The sequence below is a fragment of the Oncorhynchus tshawytscha genome, linkage group LG12, assembly GCF_018296145.1.
Source record: "Oncorhynchus tshawytscha isolate Ot180627B linkage group LG12, Otsh_v2.0, whole genome shotgun sequence".
NCBI classification, from domain to species: Eukaryota; Metazoa; Chordata; class Actinopteri; order Salmoniformes; family Salmonidae; genus Oncorhynchus; species Oncorhynchus tshawytscha.
Window position 1 is genome coordinate 48,229,513 of NC_056440.1, and position 19,452 is coordinate 48,248,964.

Here is a 19,452-nt window from a genome sequence, read left to right on the forward strand (position 1 = left end):
GTCTTTGTGGCCTACATTCTTTCCCCCTGTGTGTCTGGTCTCTGGGTGTTTTCTCCTCTGGCCTGACTGTCTCCACATTTTATTTTTATTTTTTTACCTTTATTTAACTAGGCAAGTCAGTTAAGAACAAATTCTTATTTTCAATGACGGCCTAGGAACAGTGGGTTAACTGCCTGTTCAGGGGCAGAACGACAGATTTGTACCTTGTCAGCTCGGGGATTTGAACTTGCAACCTTCCGGTTACTAGTCCAACACTCTAACCACTAGGCTACCCTGCCCCCCTCCTCAACCCATTCCCTCCTGCTCCTCCGCCCTTCTGGACGGTCTGCTGCCCCTGGATGCTGGACAGGCTTCTATGGACTGGATGAGTCGGACTTGGACAAAGTGTTCCGTTTGCCTACCACCACCTTCATCGGGGGCACTGAGACAGACTTGCCCCTGAGAGAGATCATCCGCCGCCTGGAGGTATTCAAACTAAACCACACACGTCTGTCAAATAAGTTGGTTTCCTGTCAACCGTTTTGTCTTGACCGGATGAATGGTGTATAATACAGGCTTATTAGCCTTGTAAAGTGACAAGACACATTGTCCCATATTTCAGATGGCCTACTGCCAGCACATTGGGGTGGAGTTCATGTTCATCAATGACCTGGACCAGTGCCAGTGGATCAGGGAGAAGTTTGAGAAGCCCGGCGTCATGCAGTTCACCCTGGAGGAGAAGAGGACCCTGTTGGCCCGCATGGTTCGCTCCACCAGGTCAGTGACTCTACAACACTTCACTCGTTGTTGAACGCTGTTTGAATGCCGAAACCTGATCGCCGCTCGCTGGGCACCGCTCTGGTTTGGTGGAAGTTTCGCCGCCGTGTCGGCTCTCCACAGCCGACTGGCCGATGCTAGGCAGGGTTTCTTCCCCAAATGGCTTTCCCGGAGCTGATCTCGACCCAACTAACCAGCCTTAGAGGTACGTCACCCGCCGTGGAAGTCGAAGAAGGCTTCCTCAGGCGGGGGGTTCTCCATGGAGATGTTGAGCCCGGAGCTGACACAGACCAGAAACAGCTTTGCCGCCCTGGATCCAGAGGTTCCGGCGCTTTCGTCCTGGGTGGCTTCCCAATCAAGATAGAATCCGGAGGTGCCTGCGTCTTTGTCCTCGGTTATGTCTCCCCCTCCGGTGGCTTCTACCTCGGCTTCAGATCCTCGGGGCTGCCAGCCTCACCAGACCGCGAGGCTGCCTGGGAGACCGGCCCATTCAACATCACCAGCTGTTAGAGTCGGGCGTGTTCTACTGATTGATGCTGAAAGACATATTCCAGATGCAAATATTTTAGCATTACTATACAATAGATGCAAAATGTAATTTTGAGATCACTACACACACTTCATACACGTAATGTTGGCTAGCCAGCTATCTAACGTCAGCTGGCTAGCTAACAGCAAGCTTTAACTAGCAATACAAACCCATTTGTCATAGCTACCTATAGCTCGCTAACATTAGGCTTTAACTAGCAATGCGAAATGGCTTTCTGAGAAAGCATCACTAACATTACACACAATTCATACACGTAAATTAATTTTAGCTATCTAATTTCAGCTAATTTTAGCTAGCTAAAAAATGAATTATAATCCCAATCCATAGAGTAACGTTACTAGCAATACAAACCGATTGTCATAGCTAAAGTTAACCAAATAAGTTAGGTTCAATGTTAACGTTAAACTAGCAAGCCAGCCATCGAACTCCAGCTGGCTAGCTAACAGCAAGCCTTAAACCTCTTGCTCCTACCTGGCACGCAGGCGTCCCATCTAGAGCTCTGGAAATGCAAATGCACTACGCTAAATGCTAATAGTATTAGTTAAAACTCAAACGTTCATTAAAATACACATGCAGGGTATTGAATTAAAGCTACACTCGTTGTGAATCCAGGCAACAAGTCAGATTTTTAAATGCTTTTGGCGAAAGCATGAGAAGCTATTATCTGATAGCATGTAACACCCCAAAAGACCCGCAGGGGATGTAAACAAAATAATTAGCATAGTCGGCGCTACACAAACCGCACAATAAAATATAAAACATTCATTACCTTTGACCATCTTCTTTGTTGGCACTCCTAGATGTCCCATAATCACTATTGGGTCTTTTTTTTTTTCGATTAAATCAGTCCATATATAGCCTAGATATCGATCTATGAAGACTGTGTGATAAACGGAAAAAAATAGCGTTTCATAACGTAACGTCATTTTTTAAAATTAAAAAAGTTGACGATAAACTTTCACAAAACACTTCGAAATACTTTTGTAATGCAACTTTAGGTGTTAGTACACGTTAATAAGCGATAAAATTCATCAGGAGGCGATGTAAATTCTATAGGTGTCCGTCTGGAAAAAATGTCTGGAGAAATCTCAACCAAAACATCCTGTCGGAGACCGGAGGGAATCGGTTCCCTTGGGTTGACCAAGAATCAAAGCCAAAGCAAATGACAAGACTCTAGACATCGTGTGGAAGCTGTAGGTACTGCAACCTCGGCCTCATTTAATCGGGTTCACCTTTAACAATTCCTGGAAGTGGCGCATGGATATTTATTTCCATTTTCAGTGATCAGATTTTCCTGCACTTTTCGATGAAACGCACTTTCTGTTATAGTCACAGCCGTGATTTAACCAGTTTTATAAACATCTGAGTGTTTTCTATCCACACATACTAATCATATGCATATACTATATTCCTGGCATGAGTAGCAGGACGCCAAAATGTTGCACGATTTTTAACAGAATGTTCGAAAAAGTAGAGGGTCGACTTAAGAGGATAATTATTAAAACAGTGCAGATTGTGCCCATTTTCAGGAGTTGAGAAATCAATTAAGTAATAATGGGAACCTGGGATCCCCTCTCTTTTTAACAAAGTGGGTGGAGGGTTTTTCCTGATTTTGCATTAAGAAATATGGTGTACTGTCTGCCAATCAAAATGCAAGATGCTCTCCCTTTTTGAACTCGCAACTTGAATGCACCTCTAGAGGAATATTTATTTCTCGCATGAGCACAACGACAAGCTGACTAGGTTAACTATTCTACAATGGGGTTGTCTGATTCTGCTGTTCATTACTCGTTTTGTTGTCAGAAGCTCTATCTCTCCCAGTCTTCTCTTGCTCTCTTTGCTTCTTAGAAGTGGATTGCTCTGTTTCAGCTGATGCAACATTGCATGCGCAAGAGCAAGTAACACAGGCTACTAATTGCCTCGAGAAAATTTGGACAAATTACTAGACAGACATGATCCACTCAGTCAGTATACGACGCGAGACTTAATTGTTACTGAACCATTATTCATGTTCTAGTATCGAAAAAGTTCCGAAGTTTCGGTATACCGTGCAACACTACATTGTGCCAATCCTACACACTAATATCAATGAGATTTCTGGAGTCCTTCTCTCCAAAAGGATATGGCTGTGTGCTGATGTTGTACGCTGTGTACCGCAGGTTCAAGGAGTTTCTCCAGAGGAAGTGGTCGTCAGAGAAGTGGTTCGGCCTGGAGGGCTGCGAGTCTCTGATCCCCGCCCTCAAGACCATCATCGACAAGTCCAGCGAGAAAGGTGTGGAGAACATTGTCATGGGCATGCCACACAGGTAGGTAACAGCAGGAACACAAGAGGGAATGCATGAGTTTCTGCTAAGTGGTTTCACTGTCTGCCTTATCTGACAAGTGCTCCTCGTTTTTTTAGGGGTCGTCTGAACGTCCTGGCCAATGTCATCCGCTGGAGCAAATCTTCTGCCAGTTTGACTCCAAGCTGGAGGCTGCTGATGAGGCAAGTCCCATCTACCCCACCCACTGCACGGGAATTCTTGATTCTGTAATCAATCCAATACATCTGCTTTCAGTGGGATATGGCTATGTTCTTTCAGGGCTCTGGAGACGTGAAGTACCACCTGGGAATGTACCACAGGAGGATCAACCGCGTTATGGACCGCAACATCACCCTGTCCCTCATGGCTAACCCCTCCCACCTAGAGGCCGTGGACCCTGTGGTGCAGGGCAAGACCAAGGCCGAGCAATTCTACTGTGGAGACACAGAGGGACACAAGGTACCAACCCACTGACTGACACAGCTGGTTTTAAATGCAGTTTGAATAGCAATTATATGCATTTTGTCAAAGTGTTGGGGAAGTCCTTGTAAAGATCAATGTCCTTTTTGTTCTGTAATAAATGCACCCTTAAGGTTCAATCCCGGGTTTCGGCAGTGACAAAAAGAAATGCACCTTTTTCTGCCCTTCACATACACACTGATATGTAACGGATGAGTGAAACTATGTTTTTCACCATATCGGCTTCACTAATCTGACCTTATCTGATGCGTTGGTTTTTGAAGTTGGATTGTTTGTGTTCCAGGTGATGTCTATCCTGATGCACGGTGATGCTGCCTTCGCCGGCCAGGGCGTCGTGTACGAGACCTTCCATCTCAGCGACCTGCCCTCCTATTCCACTCACGGCACAGTGCACGTGGTTGTCAACAACCAGGTGCGGACACATTCACACCAAGCTAACCACAGACCACACCTGGTGTGGAGAAGATAGAAATATACTTTGTTCCATGTGGGTTACAGCCATGCCAGGAAACCATTAGTGGTGTGGATGGATGGCATGCTAACTCTATCACCCTGTCTACCCCTAGATTGGCTTCACCACTGACCCCCGTATGGCGATTTCCTCTCAGTACCCCAATGACATGGCCAAGGTGGTCAATGCTCCCATCTTCCATGTCAACGCTGACGACCCTGAAGCTGTGGTATACGTGTGCAACGTGGCGGCCGAGTGGAGAGCCACCTTCCACAAGGACGTGGTGGTGGACCTGGTGAGTAAGAGTTCCCCACTCCCTGGAAAAGATGATTAAGGAAAAGTCTATCTTTAATTCTGTGAATAACACTTGCATCTTTTATCAATGTTTATTATGAGTATTTCTGCAAAATCACCGGATATTTGGAATCAAAACATTACTGCACGTAACGTACCAATGTAAACAGGTGTGGTCTGTGGTTAGCTTTGGATATAAATATGCACAATATCGACCAAAACATTCATGTATTGTGTAACATGGTGTCCTATGAGTGTCATCTGAGGAAGATCAAAGGTTAGTGATTCCTTTTATCTATAATTCTGCTTTTTGTGACTCCTATCTTTGTCTGGAAAAATGGCTGTGTTTTTTTGATTTGGCGGTGACCTAACATAATCATATGTTGTGCTTTCACTGTAAAGCCTTTTTGAAATCGGACACGATGTGTAGATTAACAAGAAGTTTCTTTCATTTGCTGTATTGGACTTGTTAATGTGTGAAAGTTACATATTTAAAAAAGATATTTACATAGTTACATATTTAAAAAAAAAAATAGAATTTCGCACGCTGCCTTTTCAGCGGAATGTTGTCGAGGGGTTCCGCTAGCGGAACCTTTTTGGGATAGGGGGCAGCATTTTCACTTTTGGATGAATAGCGTGCCCAGACTGAACAGCCTCCTACTCTGTCCCAGATGCTAATATATGCATATTAATATTAGTATTGGATAGAAAACACTCTGACATTTCTAAAACTGTTTGAATGATGTCTGTGAGTATAACAGAACTCATATGGCAGGCAAAAACCTGAGAAGAAATCCAAACAGGAAGTGAGAAATCAATTTTCAAAACAGTCCCTATTGAAATCCCAGTGAGATATGAATGAGGATGCACTTTCTAGTGCTTCCACTAGATGTCACCGTCTTTAGAAACTGGTTTGAGGATTCTACTATAAAGGAGGGGCTCATAATAGCTCTTTGAGTGAGTGGTCTGACAGAGCGGTCTCATGAAGTGCGCTCCCGACAGAGTTTGCTCTCGTTCCAATGCTTTTCTTCAGACATTGAAAATAAGGTTAGTGATTCATTTGATATATTTTTCTGCTTTTTGTGACTCCTATCTTTGGCTGGAAAATGGCTGTGTGTTTTTGTGACTTGACTCTGACCTAACATAATCATATGTTGTGCTTTCGCTGGAAAACATTGAAATCTGACACGATGGGTAGATTAACAAGATGTTTATCTTTCATTTTCTGTATTGGACTTGTTAATTCATGTGTGTAAGTTACATATTTCTAAAAATATTTTTGAATTTCGCGCGCTGCCTTTTCAACGGATTGTTGTCGAGGGGTTCCGCTGAAAGGTTAACCGAAAATCTGATATAAAGCACTCCGCATATCATTGCCATTTAACAGTAGAAAAAATGGCAGAGAAAAGCAAGAAACAGCAGCAAAGTCCTGTATGGCAAAACTTTGAAAGTTAATTGAGACTGTGGTGAAATGCAAACTTTGCGAGGTGTAATGGTAGTACAGGTGCAATGCTTAACCATCTGAAAGGGACTTGCAATGAAAACCAAACCGTTGCTGGCAGCAGTGCAGGCACCACAACAGACATTAGACAGCTTCACACAAAAGAAGTGCTTTATGGGACCATGAGGAAATCACTGCGCTGTTTACAGAAGTGATTGTAGTTGATATGCAGCCATTGTCAATAGTTGAGAATGTCTGCTTCAATGCCTTGATGGGTATATCTAGAAGCAGACTAGAATATCCCATGTCAAAAGAACATAATGGCCCGGGAGGACATTTTTTACAAGGATTACTCTACAATTACAGAATAAATCTTGCCAGTTTATTGTCCTAAAAAACGGAAATGAGTTAGCCATGGCTTGTTGGTCAAAGCCTTCGGGGAAATTAATGGGATTTTTGTAGGGTTTTTAGATAACCTCAGACCTTATTTTCAGAGTTTAACCCCCTAGAGTTGATGTCCACTCCCCTGCAGAAATATAATTATCATAATAAAAAAATCCCCTTAAAAATCTCAGTTTAAGCAAGAGATATCCATTTTTGGATTATGCTTCTCAATCCACCGCATCTGCCTATGTAACACTTCCGCATCTGCGGTGAAAGGTGACAGAGCTAGAGAGGTGTTTGTCAGACCATGAGATATCCTGAAAATTGGTCTTCTCACATAATCGGCTGTAGCGTCTGAACGGTTTGGCCTACAAACTATTTTGACCCTTCTATGGAAAGATGAGACTAGGACTCTGAGTAACAGGATGTTGTTCACAGGTTTGCTCACATACACGTGTTTAGCAGATGTTATTGTGGGTGAGATTAAATGCTTCTTTCAAGCTCCAACAGTGCAGTAATATCTAAAACAATTCCACAACAATACACACATCTAAAGGAATGGAATTAAGAATATATAAATATTCAGACAGGCAATGTCAGAGCGGCACAGACTAAGATACAATAGAATAGAATACAGTATATACATATGAGTAATGCAAAATATGTCAAAAATTATTAAAGTGGCCAATGATTTTAAGTCTGTATATAAGGCAGCAGCCTCTGTGCTAGTGATGGCTGTTTAACAGTCTGATGACCTTGATAGAAGCGGTTTCTCAGTCTCTCGGTCTCAGCTTTGATGCACCTGTACTGACCTCGCCTTCTGGATGGTAGCGGGGGAACAGGCAGTGCCTCGGGTGGTTGTTGTCCTTGATTATCTTTTTGGCCTTGGAGACTAGAATTGAACATTATGAAACAAAACGATTTATTGTTGAACTAGGACTCCTTGCACTACATTCTGATGGAAGATCATCAAAGGTAAGGGAATATTTATGTTGTAATTTTGTATTTCTGTTGACTCCAACATAGCGGAGAAATATTGTTACGTCTGAGCGTCGTCTCAGATTATTGCAATGTTAGGCTTTTTCCGTAACGTAAAAAAAAATGTGACACAGCGGAACCAGTGTATCTTTTTAATTATATGTAGAACATGTAGTCAAAGTTTAGTCAAAGTTTATGATGAGTATTTCTGTTATCTGGCGTAGCTTTCTATAATTCCTCCGGACATTTTGGAGAATTTTCTGAACATGGCGTCAATGTAAACCGAGATTTATGGATATAAAATGCATATTATCGAACAAAACATAAATGTACTGTGGAACATGTCTTATGACTGTCATCTGATGAAGATTTTCAAGAGGTTAGTGAATTATTATTTTTTTAATCCTGCTTTTGTCATTTTATCTTTTGTTGTACAAAATGGCTACGTTTTTTCTTTGTTTTGGTGGTGGTCTAACATAAATATATGCTGTGTTTTCACCGTAAAACATTAAAACAATCTGACACGCTGGGTAGATGAACGAGGTGTTTATCTTTAATTTGAGGTATTGGACTTGTTAATGTGTGGAGGTTAAATATTTCTAAGAATATTTTTGCATTCCCTGCGCCACCGTTTCAGCTGAACGGGGGGCTGGAGTGCCTGTAGGGGAACCCATAGGCTTAAGAAGTTTTTAATGATGAACTTGGAGGGTACTATGGTGTTGTATGCTGAGCTGTAGTCAATGAACAGCATTCTTACATAGGTCTTCCTCTTGTCCAGATGGGATAGGGCAGTGCATTGGCGATTGCATATGTGGATCTATTGGGGCGGTAAGCAAATTGAAGTGGGTCTAGGGTGTCAGGTAAGGTATAGGTGATATTTGTATTTATTATGGATCCCCATTAGCTGCTCCATAGGCAGCAGCTACTCTTCCTGGGCCCTGCAAAATTAAGGCAGTTATATAATATTACAATACATTCAGTACATAATTCACAACATTGTGTGCCCTCAGGCCCATACTCCACTACCACAGATCTACAATGCAAAATCCATGTGTACGTGTGTATGTTGTGTGTATGCATGTGCCTAAGTTTGTTACTTCACATTCCCCACTGTTCCATATGGTGTATTTCCACTTGCTTTCTAAATCTGATTCTACTGTTTGTATCAGTTACCTGATGTGGAATGTAGTTGTGGCTCTATGTAGTACTGTGCGCCTCCCATAGTCTGTTCTGGACTTGGACTGTGAAAAGACCTCTGGTGGCATGCCTTGTGGGGTGTGCATGGGTGTCCAAGCTGTGTGCTAGTATTTTAAACAGACAGCTCGGTACCTTCAGCTTGTCAACACTTACAAAAACAAGGAGTGATGACGTCAATCTCTCTTCCACGTTGAGCCATGAGCGATTGACAAGCATAACTCAACTTTAACTATTCATGAAAATCGCAAATGAAATGAAATAAATATATTGGCTCACAAGCTTAGCCTTTTGTTAACAACACTGTCATCTCAGATTTTCAAAATATGCTTTTCAACCATAGCTACACAAGCATTTGTGTAAGAGTATTGATAGCTAGCATAGCATTAAGCCTAGCATTCAGCAGGCAACATTTTCACAAAAACAAGAAAAGCATTCAAATAAAATCATTTACCTTTGAAGAACTTCGGATGTTTTCAATGAGGAGACTCTCAGTTAGATAGCAAATGTTCAGTTTTTCCAAAAAGATTATTTGTGTAGGAGAAATCGCTCCGTTTTGGTCATCACGTTTGGCTAAGAAAAAACCCCGAAAATTCAGTCATTACAACGCCGAACTTTTTTCCAAATTAACTCCATAATATCGACAGAAACATGGCAAACGTTGTTTAGAATCAATCCTCAAGGTGTTTTTCACATATCTATTCGATGATAAATCATTCGTGGCATTTTGGTTTCTCCTCTGAACCAAATGGAAAAATGCACGCAGCTGGAGATTACGCAATAATTGCAACGGAGGACACCAAGCGAGCACCTGGTAAATGTAGTCTCTTATGGTCAATCTTCCAATGATATGCCTACAAATACGTCACAATGCTGCAGACACCTTGGGGAAACGACAGAAAGTGTAGGCTCATTCCTTGCGCATTCACAGCCATATAAGGAGACATTGGAACACAGCGCCTCCACAATCTGGGGCATTTCCTGTTTGAAATTTCATCTTGGTTTCAAAATCAAATCATGTCAAATTTTATTGGTCACATACACATGGTAAGCAGATGTTATTGCGAGTGTAGTGAAATAGTTGTGCTTCTAGTTCCGACATTGCAGTAAGTAATCTAATAATAATCTAATAAAACATGCAGTAATCTCATAATTCCACAACTACCTAATACATACACGTAAAGGGGTGGAATAAGAATGTGTGTATATGGATGAGTGACGACCAAGCGGCATAGGTAAGATGGTATAAAATACAGTATATACATATGGCATGAGTAATGCAAGATATGTAAACATGGTTATGAAAGTGACTAGTGATCCATTTATTAAAGTGGCCAATGATTTCGAGTCTGTATGTAGGCATCAGCCTCTCTGTGTTAGTGAAGGCTGTTTTAACAGTCAGGGGGATAGGGCAGGAACCTATGAGCCGTTCTGGCTCACGCAAGCCCAGGCTCGTACAAGGCTACTTACTAGGCATGACAACTGGAGCAGCAAAAGACCAACAACAGTTTTGGAGTGAGATCAACAAGTTGGGCCCCAAAAAGGTTCATCAAATTAACATGGAAATTGCATTGGAAAATAGATTTAGCACTTTTATTTTCAGGTGTTAACAGCCCAAAAATGTTCAGCTTTTTTTTTATTTTTAAGAAACAAGTTCTTGTAGAGATGAGTTAGTTGCAGGAGGAAATGCATAGGGAGTCATACTCCCCTAACCAGTATCTGAATGCCAGTCTTACCCTGGAGAAGGTCAGAAAGTGTGTCACGACTCCGACCGAAGGTGGCTCCCCTTCAAGTTCGGGTGGGGCTCGGCGGTCGTTGTCACCGGCCTACTAGCTGCCACTGATTATTTCCTCCCCCTCCTTATGTGTTTATTGAGTGCACCTATTTTGAGTTGGGTATAATTAGTGAGGCTTTATTAGTCAGCCGGCCCGCCTGGTTCCTTGTGCGGGATTAATTATTGTGACCATCTGTTTTGTGTAAACTTGTGTGCACGTCTATGGGTTACGTGTTTTCCCATTTCGTGGGTTTTGCTGGACAGTTTAAGTCCCCCTGTTTGGGGCGTTTGTTGTATTATACGCCCTGTGTTTTCGTGGGGTTGGCTTATGTTCGCCGTTTTTTTGTGCATTAAAAGTAGCACTCCCCTGAACTCTCTGCTTCCTGCGCCTGACTTCTCACCCACTACACTCAGAATGTTACAAAGTGGTTTAGCACGCAAAACCACAAGAAAGCTACAGGAATTAATGATTTGTCTTACGAAGTTTTGAAGTCATCGAAAATAGTTCAAAATATTATTTTAACTCTTCCAGGCTTCTTTTGAGAATGGCATTATTCCAGCTGTATGGTACAAATCCATAATCAAGCCTGTCCCCAAATGACCATAAAATCCTTTTGAACTGTAGAGGGATAATTAATATAATATGTCAATTGTATTCCTACATCATAAATAGGCTCTCTATAGTGAACAGAATGGCTTTAGAAAAGCCAGTGTGTATAAACCACATTACGGTCTGCACTGCGGTTCGGGCTGCAACTTTAGCCTGTTTTTATAGATTTTCAAAAGGCTTTCAATTCGATGAATAGAGACCTCCTTGCTTTTAGACTAATTAAAATGGTATATGATGGAAGATTCTGTGACGCCATCAAAGCTCTTTATCGGGCTTGTTTCCAACCCCTTACAGTGTAAAGTAGGGAGACATACTCTCGCCCACTTTATTTGTACTACATGTTCATTTTTAAGTCTAAGGCGTTGTTCATTCTTAGTTCTCTTTGCCGTTGGGGTGGGTCTAAGCTGACTGTCATGCATAAGTGTAATAGGTGGCAGGGAAGTCAGGCGCAGGAGAGTCAAACGGAGTGTAAAATGGAGTCTTTTAATAAAGTCCACGGAGTATGCTCCATAACACTAAATGTACATAAACACACAAACATGGGTACGAGGACCCGACGCGCACCTATACAACAATCACACTACACTGACAATAAAACAATCTCTGACAAAGACATGAGGGGAAACAGAGGGTTAAATACACAACAGGTAATGAATGGGATTGAAAACAGGTGTGTGGGAAGGCAAGACCAATGGAAAATGAAAAAAGGATCAATGGTGGCTAGAAGACCGGTGACGTCGAACGCCGAGCACCGCCCGAACAAGGAGAGGCAATGACTTCAGCAGCAGTCGTGACAGTACCCCCCTGACGCGCGGCTCCAGCTGCGCGTCGACACCGGCCTCGGGGACGACCCGGAAGGCGAGGTGCAGGGCGATCCGGATGGAGACGGTGGAATTCTGATAACATGGAAGGATCTAACACGTCCTCCACCGGAACCCAGCATCTCTCCTCCGGCCCGTACCCCCTCCCAGTCCACGAGGTACTGAAGGACCCTCGCCCGACGTCTCGAATCCAAAATGGATCGAACAGAGTACGCCGGAACCCCCTCAATGTCTAGAGGAGGCGGAGGAACATTACGCATTTCAGCCTCCTGGAGCGGGCCAGCCACCATCGGCCTGAGGAGAGACACATGGAACGAGGAGTTAATACGGTAATGAGTGGGTAGTTGTAACCTATAACATACCTTGTTCACTCTCCTCAGGACTTTAAACGGCCCCACAAACTGCGGACCCAGCTTCCGGCAGAGCAGGCGAAGGGGCAGGTTTCGGGTCTAGAGCCAGACCCTGTCCCCTGGTGCGAACACTGGGGCCTCACTGCGGCGACGGTCTGCGCCAATTATCTGGCGCCTTATGGCACGCTGATGGTGGATGTGGGTTGCCTCCCAGGTCTCCTCAGCGTGCTGAAACCAATTGTCCACCGCAGGGGCCTCGGTCTGGCTCTGATGCCAAGGAGCCAGAACCGGCTGATACCCTAATACACATTGAAAAGGAGTAAGGTTAGTGGAGGAGTGACGTAGCGAGTTCTGAGCCATCTCTGCCCAGGGCACGAACTTCACCCACTCCCCCGGCCGATCCTGGCAATAAGACCGCAGAAACCTACCCACATCCTGGTTAACTCTCTCCACCTGCCCATTACTCTCGGGTGAAAACCTGAGGTAAGACTAACCGAGATCCCCAGACGCTCCATGAATGCCTTCCAGACCCTTGATGTGAACTGGGGACCCCGATCAGACACTATATCCTCAGGCACCCCATAGTGCCGGAAAACGTGTGTAAACAGGGCCTCTGCAGTTTGTAAGGCTGTGGGAGACCGGGCAAAGGGAGGAGACGACAGGACTTAGAAAACCGATCCACTACGACCAGGATCGTGGTGTAACCCTGTGAAGGTGGAAGATCAGTCAAAAATCCACCGACAGGTGCGACCACGGCCGTTGAGGAACAGGTAGAGGTTGTAGCTTACCTCTGCGCAGGTGTCTAGGAGCCTTGCACTGGGCGCACACCGAGCAGGAAGAAACATAAATCCTCACGTCCTTAGCTAAAGTGGGCCACCAGTATCTCCCGTCAAGACAGCGCATCGTCCGACCTATCCCAGGATGACCAGAGGAGGGTGACGTGTGAGCCCAATATATCAATCGGTCGCGGACAGCAGACGGAACGTACAGATGACCAGCTGGACACTCAGGGGGAGAAGGCTCTGCACTTGACGCCCGCTCAATGTCTGCGTCCAGCTCCCACACTACTGGCGCCACCAAACACGAAGCTGGGAGTATGGGAGTGGGATCCATGGACCGCTCCTCTGTGTCATACAGCCGAGACAATGCGTCTGCCTTAACGTTCTGGGAGCCTGGTCTGTAAGAAAGAGTAAACACAAAACGAGTGAAAAACATGGCCCACCTTGCCTGGCGAGGATTCAATCTCTTCGCCTGCCGGATATACTCCAGATTGCGGTGGTCAGTCCAGATGAGAAAAGGGTGTTTCCCAGCCGCACCCGAATCTACTAGCACCTTATACTGGGAATGCAGTGAAAAATCAGGAAAAGAGACAGAGACAAACATTAGTGCAGCAGAGGGCTCTGGATGAGAATGGTGCCTACTCACCTGGGGTGACGCCAGAATGCCCTGCCTGCCCTCTCTATTCCCAGAGGAACCAACCCGGCACCGACCAGCAGTGTGCTCTCTGCGACCTTGAATGGTGCTCGAGCGGGAAACCCCTCCGGTTTCCCTGCGCACCATCCCTCCCAATTCCATAGGTTCGGAGAGAGGGTACGGGAGGATGGAACAACCAGACCCCGATCTAGACGTCCACGAGTAGCCAGCATGTTGTCCAGCTTGATGGACATGTCCACCAGCTGGTCGAAGGTGAGGGTGGTGTCTCTACAGGCCAGCTCCCGACGGACGTCCTCGCGTAGACTACAACGGTAATGGTCGATCAGGGCCCTGTCGCTCCATCCAGCGCCGGCAGCCAAGGTCCTAAACTCCAAAGCAAAATCCTGTGCACTCCTCGTCTCCTGCCTCAGATGATAGAGAAGCTCACCCGCTGCTTTGCCTTCACGTGGGTGATCGAATACTATCCGGAATTGGCGGGTGAACTCCTCAAAATGGTCCAGCGCCGCATCCTCCCTACTACACACAGCGCTGGCCCATTCCAGGGCTTTCCCGGTGAGGCATGAGACAAGGGCGTAACTCTTCTCATGGTCAGATGGTACTGGGGAGGCCGTGGCTAGATACAAGTTCAGTTTAAGGAGGAAACCCTGGCAGCCGGCAGTATCTCCGTTGTATCCCGTAGGTAGGGATAAATGGATCCTCGATTCCGGAGAGGAAAACGTTCACGGGAGATTCTGGTTGTGGTGGTGGTGGCGCTGGAGAAACTCTCAATCTCTCCCAGCGATCCATTTATGTCAATGTGATCCATGACGGAGCTGATAACGTCAAGCTCCCTCGCTTATTCCTGAACGCGTTCCTCCAGCTCCATGGGCATAGTGTCCTCTCCTGCTCACTTCATATATTTGGTCAGAGATTCTGTCATGCATAGGTGTAATAGGTGGCAGGGAAGTCAGGCGCAGGAGAGTCAAATGGAGTGAAAAATTGAGTCTTTTAATAAAGTCCACGGAGTATGCTCCATAACACTAAATGTACATAAACAAACATGGGTACGAGGACCCGACGCGCACCTATACAACAATCACACTACACTGACAATAAAACAATCTCTGACAAAGACATGAGGGGAAACAGAGGGTTAAATACACAACAGGTAATGAATGGGATTGAAAACAGGTGTGTGGGAAGACAAGACAAAACCAATGGAAAATGAAAGAAGGATCAATGATGGCTAGAAGACCGGTGACGTCGAACGCCGAGCACCGCCCGAACAAGGAGAGGCAATGACTTCGGCAGAAGTCGTGACACTGACATGGAATTGTGGATCATTTAGCTATTTGATTTTTAGTTTTAGGACCCCTATCTATCTATATCTGGCCTTAACTACTGTAGCCCATAGAAATGCATTGAATAACACATTCATAAATGCCAAAAAAACCAGTCAAAAAAAATGTATCACAAGATGCAAGGTTTTGATGTGTTTGTATCTAGGAGATATGAGTGCTCTTTTTTATACATTTAACCCCTTTTTTGGCATAAAACTACCTTCGATTAATTTATAAAATAAATAAAATGGTACCGGTTACCTTCAGACACATTCTGTGACACTTGTGGGGGGCGTAGAGCAAAACGGAGAAAGCCACCACGTTTGTGATAATCTCCCTTTTCCACAGTATTTAGCCCAAACAGTTTGAACACTACAAACAGAAGTTGGCATATCGACTGTACCGAATTCAGACAGTCCCCTGACACTTATGGGGGTCGTAGAGCAGCCTCCCATTTCCATAGACTGGTCACAATAGTTTGTAGGTCGGTACAGATGTTTTCATGAGAAGAGCGATTTTCTGGGATGTCTCATGGTCTGACAAGCACCGCTCTAGCTCTGCCACCTTTCAGCGCAGATGTGGAAGTGCGATATCAGAGAATGTGGTGGATTAAGACGCATCCAATGCAAAAAAACACGGATTTTGATGGGGATTTTTTTTTAATGTTACTTACATTGACGCACTGGTGCGTCAATCGACTGTAGGGTGTTATTGATTTAGCCCTACAAATCAAACACGCTAAACTTTGAGTTAAAGTTGTGCATATATTCCTGGCCATCTTGTTGTATGCTGGTGACATAGTTATCCTTCCCGAGACCGAAGATCACCTACCGGAATATTTTGAATATGGTTAATTTATGGTGTAGTAAATGGAGGCTTTCGATAAATCAAGAGAAGTCCCATAAAGTTAATTTCTGACAGAAGGGCATGCAGAAAAGCTCATACAAACTTGTTTTGGTACAACCCCATTATTCTACACTAAGCTCTATAAATACCTTGGTTTCACTCTGGATGAAGATATGACCTTTTGAAGATGGCATTAGATCACTACCATATTCTGCAGGTAGAGCCTTGGGGTCATTGTTAAACTAAATGAAAATATGTAAGGATCTTTGTTACTTTGCTTATTCTCAGCACTATACATCCTGTGTTTGCCTAGTGATGGACTATGCTGCTGGGTTATAGGGATCCAAAGTGCGTACTAATTGTAAAACAGAGCAATCCGCTGCTTTCTTTGTGTGCACAAACTGACTCCAAACCCATCTGTGGAGATATGGGTTGGGGACCATGTGTGGTTAGGCAAAAGATGACATGATATGTCTATGAAATGGACTGTTAGATATGCCAGAAATCAGAATCACAGGGTCTTGACCTGACTGCAGATCGGCATTGTAACTGACATCAATGGGCAAATGCTCACCTTTGATGGCCACTGCCACCCTGAAGAAGTGTGTCCTTCCCGGATGAATGTTGGTTTCAATTGTACCGGGCAGAAGGCATACAGAAATTGATGATACATTTATTGTGAGGGCTGTCTTGTTAGACAGTGCAGCTTTTGACATTATTGATCATAGTCTGCTGCTGGAAAAACTTGTGTTAGTTTGCAGTTAGTTTGAGTGGGTGGCAAGGAATAACTTAGCCCTAAATATTTCTAAAACTAAAAGCATTGTATTAGGAACAAAACACAGCATCCATAATAAATTCAAATACAGCGTGTCAACGAGTGCCCCATGGTGATGGTATGGGCAGGCATAAGCTACCGACAACAAACACAATTGCATTTTATGGGCGGCAATTTGAGTGCACAGAGATACCGTGATGAGATCATGAGGCCCATTGTCGTGTTGGTTATCCGCCGCCATCACCTCATGTTTTCTCATGATAATGTACAGCCCCATGCCGCAAGGATCTGTATACAATTCTGTACACAATTCCTGGCCTGCATACTCAGACATGTCACCCATTGAGCATGTTTGGGATGCTCTGGATCGATGTGTACGACAGCGTGTTCCAGTTCCCGGCAATATACAGCAACTTCACACAGTCATTGAAGAGGAGTGGGACAACATTTCACAGACCACAATCAAGAGCCTGATCAACTCCATGCGACGGAGATCTGTCGCGCTGCATGAGGCAAATGTTGGTCACACCAGACACTGACTGCTTTTCTGATCCACACCCCTACTTTTTTTAAGCCATCTGTGACCAACAGATTCATATCTGTTCATATTTCCTTATATGAACTGTAACTAAGTAAAATAATAATGCCAAATGTACAAATGGCATGTGTAACGGTTTTCTTCATCTGAAGGAGAGACGGACCAAAATGCAGCGTGGCGGTTATTCATGTTTTTAATAAAGACAACCATACATGAAATAACTAAACAAAACAAGAAATGTGAAAACTCAAAACAGTCCTATCTGGTGCAAACACAGAGACAGGAACAATCACCCACAAACACACAGTGAAACCCAGGCTACCTAAATATGGTTCCCAATCAGAGACAATGACTAACACCTGCCTCTGATTGAGAACCATATCAGGCCAGACATAGAAATAGACAAACAACACATCCAACATAGAATGCCCACTCAGATCACACCCTGACCAACCAAAACATAGAAACATACAAAGCAAACTATGGTCAGGGTGTGACAGCATGACTTTTCTGTGTGTAGTCTCCAATGGTATACTGTGACAGAGCAGGTACAGTTGCAAGAAAAAGTACGTGAAACTTTTGGAATTATCTTGATTTCTGCATAAATTGGTCATAGATGAAGATCAGATCTAATTTTAAGTCGCAACAACAGAAAAACACAGTCTGCTTAAACTAATAACACATTGTCGGACCCTGTAGAGTGTGTGTGTTGTAGGTTGTGAATAGTGTGCCTGTTTGTGTACAGGTTTTTTCAACCTCGATGGCCAGCCCAAGAGCTTGACCTGCCCGACAACCGGCCTGACTGAGGAAGAGCTGATCCACATTGGACAGGTGGCCTCTTCAGTGCCAGTCGACGACTTCACCATCCATGGTGGTGGGAAACCCTCGTGACCGTAGCCATAAATATTACATAATAATATATGTATTTCTTGAGGTAGGGAGGACCAAAAGAGTGAACACATGGTTTTTCAATGACTGGCTTTGAACACATTTGACGGCACCTTTGTTTTCTGTGCATACAGTAACATGTACACACCATAAGATTAGAGCGGTTTTAGGTGAGAACAGATTCCAAAAAAGACTGCCTCGTTACCTGGTGACGAACGTCTGGTTTTCTGCTACTCCGCAGGTCTGAGCCGTATCTTGAAGGCCCAAGGGGAGATGATCAAAAACCGCACAGTGGACTGGGCCCTGGGGAGTATATGGCATTTGGCTCACTGCTCAAAGAGGGCATCCATGTTCGCCTCAGCGGCCAGGATGTGGAGAGAGGCACCTTCAGGTGAGGAGAGGGAGAGAAGGGGGGAAAAGAGTCTCTATCTTAGACAATGGTTTACATTTTTGAGTGTGTAAGAGTGTGTTATTTGGATGGAGCCCTCATTGAGCCGAGTCCCCGCTTATAAATATCTGGATTGACAAAAAGCCATCTTTCAAAAAGCATCTTGATTGGTTCAATAATAGGAATAGGTCATGCCTTTCATTAATCCCTATGATGTCCAGAGCCTGCAGATTTTCTGTTCTACTTGATAATTCATTGCACGCACCTGGTGTCCAGGTCTGGTTTTCTGATCCAGGCCCCTGCCTTTTTTTTAAGGTACAGTATCTGTGACCAACAGATATACACTTGAAGTTGGAAGTTTACACCTTAGCCAAATACATTTAAACTCAGTTTCTCATAATTCCTGACATTTAATCCTAGTAAAAATTCCCTGTTTTAGGTCAGTTAGGATCACCACTTTATTTTAAGAATGTGAAATGTCAGAATAATAGTAGACAGAATTGTTTATTTCAGCTTGTATTTCTTTCATCACATTCCCAGTGTGTCAAAAGTTTACATACACTCAATTAGTATTTGGTAGCATTGCCTTTAAATGGTTTAACTTGGGTCAAACGTTTCAGGTAGCCTTCCACAAGCTTCCCATAATAAGTTGGGTGAATTTTGGCCAAGTCCTCATGACAGAGCTGGTGTAACGGAGTCAGGTTTGTAGGCCTCCTTGCTCGCACATGCTTTTCAGTTCTGCCCACACATTTTCTATAGGATTGAGGTCAGGGCTTTGTGATGGCCACTCCAATACCTTGACATTGTTGTCCTGAAGCCATTTTGCCACAACTTTGGAAGTATGCTTGGGGTCATTGTCCATTTGGAAGACCCGTTTG

The 19,452-nt window shown here is 44.2% G+C and overlaps 1 pseudogene; it reads left to right on the top strand.

Moving 5' to 3' along the window:
* Positions 1 to 601: 601 nt before the first annotated feature.
* LOC112264157 lies at positions 602 to 18,581 on the top strand (annotated as a pseudogene).
* Positions 18,582 to 19,452: the final 871 nt, after the last annotated feature.